An 11,358-nucleotide genomic window follows, 5' to 3' on the forward strand; every position below is an offset into this window, starting at 1 on the left:
TGAAGATCTGATATCTCCTCTATAGGGTCTAGATGGGCCTCTATGGTACCTGTATCGAGGACATCATTTGGTTGGTATTTTAAAATACCGTCCCAAGTGAGAGTGGTTGAAGCTTACCCTTTTACTCTGACAATGAGATTTTCACATGAAATGACTCATATACTTAGGGGCGTTAGGCATCTCTACAAAATTACAAATAAGAGCTTATGGTCTTATATATATAGTTTTCACACTATTTGATAAAAGTCTAATCAAAGTGCTTATTTGTTTAGAAAGTAGTAAATAACCTCTGATTTTATAAGTTGGGGAAGGGTTACTTTTTGAAATGGGGCTTATTTGGCTTAAGTGGGTAGACATTTTAGACTAAATTTTTAACAAGTTTGTCCTTAAACTTTTCAAGTAATTCCCATCTTACCCTCTTCTCTTCTCTTTACAATTTCTTCGAGGTAGGCCCACATGATGAACAACCAACATCAAAGGTGGGCTCCACATGATGAATGTTCCACATCAAAGGTGGGCCCACTTAATGCACAATCACATCAAAGGTGAGCCCCACATGATGGATAACCTATATCAAATTGTGGCCCCACTTAATGGATGATCCATATTAAGCAGGTCCTACCTGATGGATGGTCCACATCAAAGGTGAGACCTACATGATGGATGGTGGACACCAAATGTGGGACCACATAATGGAAGGTTGACATTAAAGGTGGGCCCACATGATGGATAGTGGACACTGAATGTGGGAACACACGATGGAAGATTGACATTGAAGTTGGGCCAACATGATGAATGACCCATATTGAAGGTTGGGCCCCATATGATGGACAGTCCATATATAGCAAAGGTCAGACCTACACGATAGATGGTCGACATCAAAGGTGGCTCCCACATGATGGACTATCTACATCAAGTGGGCCCCACATGATAGATGGTCCACGACATGATGGATGGTGGACATTAAAGGTGGGCCTATCATGATGAACGACTCATATTGAACGTGGGGCCCACATCAATGGAGAGCACATGAATGGTTCACATCAAAGGTCGGCCCTACATGATAGATGGCATGCATAAAAGTGTGGCTCAGTATGACAGAACATGCACATCAAGTGGGTCCCATTTGATGGGCAGTCCATATCAAAGGTGGGACCCACATGATGGATGGAAGTCATTGAAGGTGGGCCCACATGATGGTTGGTTGACATTAAAGGTGGGTCCACATGATGAACAACCCATATTGAAGGTGGGGCTCCACACAATAAATGGTCCACATCAAGGTGGGCCCACATAATGGATGTAGTGGGCTTCACATGATGGATGGCCCATATCATAGTGGGGCCCCTCATAATGGACGATCCACATGAACTGGGCCCCACCTAATGGACGGTCCACATCCAAGGTCTCACATGATGGATGACCCATATTCCAAGTGGGCCACATGATGGATGATCTGCATAGAAGGTGCGCCCCACACGATGAATGGTGGATATCAAAAGTGGGCCTCACGTGATGGACAATCCACTTCGAAAGTAGGGTCCACACCATGGACACATCAAATGTGGACTCCACGTGATGGGTGTTGGGTAGTGGACATTGAAGGGCCCACATAAAGGATAATTAGCATTCATGGTGGGCCCCACATGATGGATGACCCACATTAAGGTGGGCCCCTAATGATGAATGGTCCACATCCAAGACGGGCCTAGTATGACGGAGTGCCCACTTCGAAGGTTTGGTTCACACAATGAATGGTCCACATCAGAGGTGTGCTCTATATGATGGTTCATCCACATCTAATGTATGACATAATTGATGGCCCAAATGTCTTAAAATATGAAGATTGTAGTCATCTATTCTTTTATCATTTGGGGCATAGTTCATCTATGGTGAGATCCACTAAAACGATCATTTGGATTGCTCTTGTAATAGAGTTATTATAATATTTAAAAATGATGTCAACCAACCATGATAAAAGCTCTTATTCGAGGGTTTTACCAAATATACTAATTTTAAATAAGAATTTTTTTTTTTTTTTGAATTTGAAGAAGTTATTTTACCAAACGAGATTATTTAAAACAAGAGATGGAACAAAAAGAGTTTATTAGAATACCTCTTATTAAAAAAAGTTTTTATTGAATTAAAGTAGAGATGCCAAACGAGTCTTAGATCTCTTCATTAAATGTCCAATTATGTTATAATAAATGCTGCTCGTTGGAGATGTGGTTGATAGACTGGCTAGTAATTTTACATTAACTGCTTTACATAGAAGTGCTGCCAAAACATGAGCAACAATCTTTCTTTTAGTGTGACTATGGTCACATAGTTGAGAGACACCCATGGGGCACTGATAAAATTAATTGCACTGCGTCCTGTGCAATCTCTCCACTCGATGCATCATCAACACCAATCAAATTATCGCCATTTATAATTACAAGCAAGCAAGGTTAGAAGGCCAAAGAAAAAAGTTCTAATTTGAGAAATGTCATAATGTCGACAATGTTAATGTAATTTACATATTTATAATTTCTGTAAAATAATAAAGATATCGAAAAATAAAGGACAGACTGAAGCACGTGCGATCACGCTGTCCTTAAAGCGTTATTCGAACCTTCTCAAAGTGACGAGAATACTGATAGGTTGCAAGTAAATTGCTTCTAGGATATGATGAGCTTGTATGTGGTTCTACGTTTAGCAAACACGAAGAACCACAAATGGAACTCTGTATACATACTTTTGCTTGACAGATAAAAAAAAGAAAAATTTCAAATAAAAAAGAAGATTAGAAAATTATATCTGGTTTAAACCACTGCTTTGGTTTGTTTTTTGAGGTCTGCTGGCTAAGGTTCGTATGAACCTTGCTGACTTGATCAGAGTTCATCGTTGCTCTTTTGTTTGGTCTTATGTGAGAGTGGTTCGAGTTGTTGGTGATAATCCAATGAATCACCCATGCACTGTTTATATAGGCTAGAGTTGTTGACCATTTTGGTCTAGGGTCATAACTCAATATGACTGTTTTATGGTTGTTAGTGAGAAACTATCCATTATTGTTATGCATGTGGGACAATCAGCTGTTGCATGCTAGCCATTTAAACTCATTGGCTAGCTATTTTATGACCATTGGACGAGCCATATGTGGTAGTTTCTGCATGAGTTTAATTCTACAGTGCAGTTAAACCTCTCTCAAACGACTAGTTTTTAGCTTCTTTAAGAGACACACTAGTCTCATTTAGACCAAGTGAAAAGTGTGTCACTTGCACCTCTATAGCCATACTATCTCACATGCCCACGCTCTTGCATTGAGCCCAAGCCCATGCGACACGCAAGTCTCGGTATTCCACGGATCTACCAAAGCAAATAATAAGATACTTCACATCTTATACATAAACCAAGTATTTTCTTCTCTCTTTTCTGATATGAGATACATACATATATATTAGATATTATATTATGATATTATATCTTGTAATATATATATATATATATATATATATATATATATATATATATATATATATATATATATATTATATATATATATATATATATATATATATAAAAAACAAATCATAAGCACTGCACACACGGTGAACGCGTACAACCATTCAAAATTTAATCAAACAGCCCCTGACTTTAGATGATCCCTGTTGACTTTAATTGACGCATGCATTTTCTATATCTATCCATCATTATTTTAAACCTTTGCACTGATAAATTGTGTCTATTTTTACATCTAGGATTTTTATATACGGTTCTTATGTAGCCTCCACCTTGTATCAATCAATCAAATGACTCGTGGGGTCAGAAATGATCGCATACAGTAGCAAATGGCAAAGAAGATAGGCTCACCCTTTATTTTTATTTTTATTTTGACTGACGAAATCATTTCTACTACTCTCTAAAGTGCCACATTCTTATGATATTAAATTTGTGTAAAAATGGGGCCCACACGATTATGACAAACCAAGGTGGATGTTAACCTCACCGCGTGGGGCCCACCTTGATGAATGCGTTATATATCCATGCGGCTTGTCCGGTTTTTTCAGCTCATTTTAAGACATTATCCAAGAAGTTACGAAGAACTAAATCTCCGGTGGACCACACAACTGAAAAAAGTGGAGAATGACCATAAAAAACTTTTTTAGGCCACAAAAGTTTTAGATCAAGATGATCTTTGTATTTTCTTTTCATCCAGGTTTGGTTAACCTTATCAACTGGTTGGATGACAAATAAACAATTTTGCCTGGGTAACTCTTAATGGTTGGCTTTCAATCACTACTATTTCCTTTACTGTAGTCCACCTGAGATTTTGGATATGCTTAATGTTTGGGGGATACCCTAAATAGGATGTAAAAACAAATAAACAACGTGGATATACAACACATCATCGTGAAGGTAACACCCACTAATCCGCTCCCCACCATGTCCCACTCATTAGCTGGGCTAAAACTCTACACAGATCCGTTAGCTGTTCATAGACTTTGGCCCACCTGATGAGGACGTGCATTAAGTGAATCTGAAGCCAGAGCACCATAGTTTCTAGGTGAGTTTTGACAGGGCATTGGGCCGCCGTCGAATATGGTATCAACAGAGCATGTCTGAAAGTCGAGGTAGCGACGCGTGATCGTAGTCCTCCGTAATCACATCCAGAAATTGCGGCGCCAAGTGGCTCCCCCGATCCATTGAATCCACGTGGATCGACCTTGTTTTCAAATAAATCATGATCTCGGTGGGTCCCATCTTTTGCATGGATGGAATATTACATGCATGGCAAGTTGGCGGGAAAGAAATGATCGGATGAGATCCAATCTGATCATTTCAAACACATGTTCTATGACCTTACAAGCGTGGATGGATAACTGGCCAGCCTTGACAAGTGAGGATAGTGACAGGTAATCCAGACCATCGGTCTGTTAAGTCCCACCCTAAATGGAGCATATCTCCAAAATCTCCCATATTGAAGTTTGCAATGACCAATACATCTAGTCTTATCAGCTGACTGTGGACACTGTTGCAATTCCCTTCCTGATCTGAAAGGTTGAGATTTTTGCATCGACGAAAGTATTGCAGTCTATCCACCCTGGGATACGATAGGTGAATGGCTTGGATTACCGAACATGGGTCGCACTCCTAAGAACTGAGAACGCGTGTGCATTGTTGAAAGATGCCAGCCACGTATCACGTAATATCAATACTGCTATTTACCATTTGGCTTCTTCGGATCTCCCAAGGAAAACCGATTCAGATGGACCCCACATCTTCGATGCAAGAGGATAGCCGCATCTGTAGATTTGGGACCCACACACGGCTTTATCCATGGTTTCCAATTCCATGGATGGGATTTGGGAATCATGGAGAGGTGTGTAGACCCCACGTCTTCGAGAGGTGGCATAGTATCTTAAGAAATACACGGTGCTCCTGCAGAATATGAGGTATCAAATGCATGCACCCGTCAAGGGAGGTTGCACGCGTGTAGATCAATCCAAGCTTTTAAAATCAGGGCCCTATTCTCGATACGAATATCCTAACATGACATGTTATCCATCCAACGAACAATTGAAAAGAACAATTTCAACGTTCAAAATTCAACCTCCTAATTCGAACGTCTACAATCATCTGATCAAGAAAATTTCATGCATGACCCATCCATGAGGTGTATCTAACAAATTTAACGGTATGGATTGACTAAAAACAATTCAAAGTGTTGTCTACGTGGGTGCACGCGTATGGTCCATCATGCATGGTGCTAGCCTATCCTGAGATTCTTCTATTGCCACAACCAATCAGATGCTGCCACGTGCCTCACTTTTGATGTCGGTAAGTCCATCGGCGCCGACCTCCTTTTGTTTGATTTCGTACGTTTACAGCGTGTCGCTGCGTTGTCGTTGGAGGGTCTATCGAAAGTTCGGTTGAAGTTATCAACTTCGAGAAAACTTCAGTACTCTGACAGAGCATGATGGATGATACGCAGGCATTTAGATATTACGTAGAAATTATACACGTGGCATATACGTAGTAATTAAACCGTTCCAACTGTGTTAAACACTTTAGATATATCATGGACCAAAAAATCAGCTTTATTTAATTATCTGATTATCAGATTAGTGAACATTTGTTGTACGGTTAAAAATTTTAAAAACCAATAATCCTATTACCACAAACAAGTGTACACGAATCTGACCTTACGTTTATGACTCCAAGATAGCAGGCTAAACAATCCAGCCGGTTTTGTTTGAGTTAATATATGGCACGTGTGTTAGTTATTAATGCCTGCGTATCAAGCATCATTCACCGCCTGAGTATCGCATAACTCCTAGTCAACTTCCACCTAGTTTAATCTTTGTTTTTATATATAGATATGCATCCGTGTCATTGTGGGTCCCATCAGAAAAGTGGTGCGGATCATTGCTGCACCCAACCTTTTGGATCAAGATATTCGGTGTTGCTACGTCAGCTGAAGCTATCCAAGGGAAAAGGGAAATTATTTGATATTCGGGCTGAGGCTAGGGGTGTACACCCTGTCGAACCGAGTGGAGCTAGCCTCAGCTTAACTGGGTCCGGCCACTCGTTGACCTTAGCTTGAACACGGTTTGACTTGGTCTCTGAGCCTGACTGCAGCTTGGCTTGGTTTGGTCTGTAACTCAGGGCAGTTCAAGTCAAGTTTGAGCTGAATTCTCGTATGCAATATTTTTACAAATACATGAACTATCTTTTCAAAATCTCACTGTACGTAAAATAGAGACAATAATTTTACATGTATTTTATCAAATACCTTCTAAGCAACATAAAAACTAAGAAAAAAAAAAGATATTTATTTCATATACATACCTTCCTTGCCACCAACTACACTTTGTTGAGTCATTTCATCGAATACTTGGTGAGCAACATTAATAGCAAAGTAGCCAAGTCACTGAACCAATTTGATTCAAGTTCAGTCCGAACTTGATATAATCCGAGTTAAGTCAAGCTAAGACTAGCTCGAACTCGGCTCAAACTCATTTCGAGCTCAAAAAATCGGCTCAACTCAATTTGAACACAGCTTTGATCCGAGTTGAATCACACTTTTTCAAGCCGAGCCGATCGAGCTAACTGGGCTAGCTCGGTTTGTGTACACCTATAGCTGTGTATGACTCTTGATATGGAGCTACATAGAAATGGTACACGTGACATATATTTACCGAAATTAAGTGATTTTCCATCTAAGCCTAACATTTTTCGGACTCTCCCGTCGACTTACATGTGGACACTCGTATTTTTATATAAGGTTTGATATAATTTTCATTTTAACCGTACAATAAATATACAGTAATCTAATAGTCAGATTACTCGATGAGATTTTTCATGATAAGTCTGAGCTGTTACCATGATCTAAACAGTTTAAATTAAATATATTATATAACACGTAAGCAAATCATGCTGCTTTCATTTCATCGGTCAGAGTCTGCCAAAGTATCAATAAATTTCTGTTGAAAAAGTGTGTTTAGTCAGGAAGTGGATTTCGAGGCGTGCCGACACGGTTGTATATACGTGGCAATGTTCCATTAACTCAGTCACGATATATGTGTAATATCCAACCGTGGATCTATTCTCCAAAATCATCTGAGAGGATAAGCTCAAGAGTGATGCAGATGCAAACCTCAAGTGGACCACACCACAACCAGCAGTAAGAACGATGATGCCCACCGATCGAAATCATCTTTAAGGCCACAGTGATGTTTATTTGCCATTTAACTTATTAGTAAGGTCATCGGAAAAATGCAAATATCAGTTTGATCTAAAACTCCTAAGGTCCCTGAGAAGTTTTCAACGTTATGCGTATAATCCTTATTGCTTTTTGGAGGGCAGTGCACTTCAAGAGTGGATCTATTTCATTTTTGGGATCATGCACTGAAATGATCTCCTACATTAGATATGTAGTGTGGATATAAAACATGATCTCCTAAATTAGATATGTAGTGTGGAACCCATGGAACTTTGACCCATCAATGTGGATTTCCTAGCAAAGCCTTTCACAGGAAGTTCTTGTGCTGGGATGATAGGTTGGGCCAATGTGATGTTTGTGAGAAATCCACTCCATTTTTTCGCCTTTTTCATATCATTTAATTTAGGATATGAGACCAAAAATCAGGTGGATCCAAAACTCAAAATTGAGGAAATAATTTTCTACCATTGGAACCTTCTTATCCATCTATTTTTTTTCAGATTATTTTAAACATGAGACAAAAAATAAGGTGAATCCAAAACTCAAGGTGGCCATATGAGAGGGAAAATTGGGAAAAGAGTTTCTTACCATTGAAACCTTCCTAATCTCTAACTCGAAGTTTATAAGTCATCCAAACTTTTTCTAAGCTCATCACACTAGGATAAAATGAAAACACAAAACACATAGCATAATACAAACTTTCGTGGTCATACAAATGTTTCAAATGTGGTCATTGAATCCTTAATGTGTTCTTTTGTATGGCTGCCTTAGAGTTTTGGGTCTACCTAACATTTTTTTGTCTCATGTCTTAAAATGATTTGAAAAAATAGATGAGCAGTGTAGATTTCTCACAAACATCAAAGTGGGCCCACCTAGCATCCCAACGCAGGAACTTATTGTGAAAGGCTTTGGTAGGAAATCCACGTCCCAAACAACTTATGTTTAGTTAGGCGTTAATAAGTAACATGTGGGGTTCATTTGCATACCACCAAATAAGTTACTTTTTCTACTTACAAAGGTAGATATTCAGACAAGTAAGTTTGGTTCATGATTAGTTAAAAGTAACCTTTTTACTTAAAAGTACTTAATCACTTCAATTAGATTTTTTATTTAGCTTTTCTACTTTTCATAAGTTACTGAAAAGAGGCATAAGAGAGACATAAGACATGAGAAGCTGATAAGTAGGTTGTTTATCAAACATACTTATCTTCTTGATAAGTAGAAACTATGATAAGTAACTTGTGGTAGAAGTAACTTATCTTAAACAACTTATGTTCCAAATGCCCTAAAATGATCTTGCAAAATGGTTGGACGATGTAGTTAAAATAAATACATCATGGTGGGGCCACAAATCTTTTCAAGCAGCACGAAGGTCAGTGATGTGTGTTACACTCTTCAATTGGCATTCAGAGTCACCTTACGAACGGATTAGATTGCCGCTACAAACTCCCTATTTAGGAATGGTTGAAAACTGTTCCTGAGCCATTCAAGAACGGTTCTCAACTGTCGTAAAATTTTTAATTTTGCAACAAACCTATAGTAAAAGGGTGTTGTAAAAAATTAGGGACGGTTGTAAACGTCGCAAAATTTTAATATTGGCACGTTTCTAAATCCTCTTCAATTTTGGGAATAGTATTTTTCTTAATGTTGCGGTACAATTAAAAATGAATATTAAACAAATATTGTACAACTTTACAAGAAAAGATATATATAATATTTATTATTGTAACCTGAAAATTGTCCGAATACATTAAAAAAAATCCTCTATGTGATCCACTCTTAGCTTGGCCAATACCACTATCTACAACCTCTTATCCATATATCATTTCAAACAAGTAGCATTGGTACCCATCTGCAGCGGTACCTACCAAGGTCTCCATCTGCAAGTTCAAAAGAACAAACATGTTAAGAAATAAGTTAAACAAGACAAATTAGAGAACTCCAAGAAAATAAGTACACATCAAATAGATCGGCTGACATTTACAATAATTGTTGTTTTTGAATTTCCACCAAGAGGTCCTACAATCAAAGACTTATATTGAGAAATTATTACTAAATTGGTTGCCAATACATGAGAAGGAACTATATAATGCTTGATCGACAATGGTAGAAATGTCGCCTACCTTTCGATAATACAAGCTATTGATCTGGTGGTACTTTCATCAAAACACAATAGTGTGTAACTTTCCACAACCGTATGGCCAAATGTAGAAAAAAAAAAAACAAAAAAGAAAGAAGAAGAGGTGGGACATAAAAGACTAGAGTATATTACAGCTGATTTATTGAAATCAATAGATGAGATGCAGCGAGTCACCAATACATGAATATGTAATAACTATGCCTGTTTCTTCTAAGAATCAAATCATCAGAAACTGGAACAAAAAATATATAGTGACAAAAGTGAAAATGGTGCTACTAACTGAACAGTAGATTAAACAAAATTTGCGAAAGAGCACTTGTATATAAACTACTATGGCTTTGTATACATGTCTTACCAACCCCTGCCTAGAGAAATAGTTGTCCAATGATACAGTGCGAGAAACAGCCACTGCATTTCTAATAGAGCAAGAAAGTGAAACATTTGACTTAAGTTAACATACAACATTAGCATAATTAATATTGATACTTACTGCTTGAGCTAGCCCAGTCTTAGAAATTGGATCAGCATGCCCAAACCGGATAACATACTGACCTACATCAGTGAAGAGCTACAAGGTGCAATATCATAGAAATCAAAAAATTTGGTGAGGGTATTATCCAATGGGGAATGTGTCTATGCAATATATATATATATATATATATATATATATATATATATATATATATATATATATATATATATATATATATGGACTGTGGACATTAAGTCTGGTTGCAAAAAGGATGGGTACGACAATACATATATATATATATATATATATATATATATATATATATATATATATATATATATATATATATATATATATATATATATATATATATATAGATATATATATGGACTGTGGACATTAAGTCTGGTTGCAAAAAGGATGGGTACGACACCAACTGCAGAAATTTGTTTCACCAAGCATTTAGCAATCCAACTAGTCCCTGCCCAGCCGGGTTGGTGACGAGCCAGTTGTCAAGGAGGTGGGTGTCCAGTCCTACATCGGAAAGGGAGAGCCTAAGATATTGGTTTATATGTGGGGCTTCGACCTTAAGGGTAAGACGCGTTTTGCGGGTGGTTCGCTAACCGCTTCCACCTGCGAGAACAAAGCCGTGAAGGTGGACATTATGCTAGCCAAAGCGGATAATATCTTACCGGAGGGGTCGGGGTGTTACAAATGGTATTAGAGCGAGGGCGCTCTGTCTCCCGAGGTGGGGTGAGTCCCTGCCCAGCCGGGTTGGTGACGAGACTAAAGGATAAAAAAATGAACTCGGAATTAGCTTTGAATAAATGACCTAAGTAGGTTTTCCTATGTGGGTTGGGATCATCTATTTGCAAGGTCAAGATCGCAGAAACGGTCTTTTGTCTTCAATCTGGCTTTCGTGCTGTTGATCCAGTTGCGACGTCGGTCTTTATTCACCAAGAACTCATTCAACTACTAGACATAACTAGTCACATGATTGACAAACAAGTGTACAAAGGTGGGTGCACTTACAAAAATCCT

The sequence above is a fragment of the Magnolia sinica genome, chromosome 19 (genome assembly GCF_029962835.1).
Source record: "Magnolia sinica isolate HGM2019 chromosome 19, MsV1, whole genome shotgun sequence".
Taxonomy (NCBI): Eukaryota; Viridiplantae; Streptophyta; class Magnoliopsida; order Magnoliales; family Magnoliaceae; genus Magnolia; species Magnolia sinica.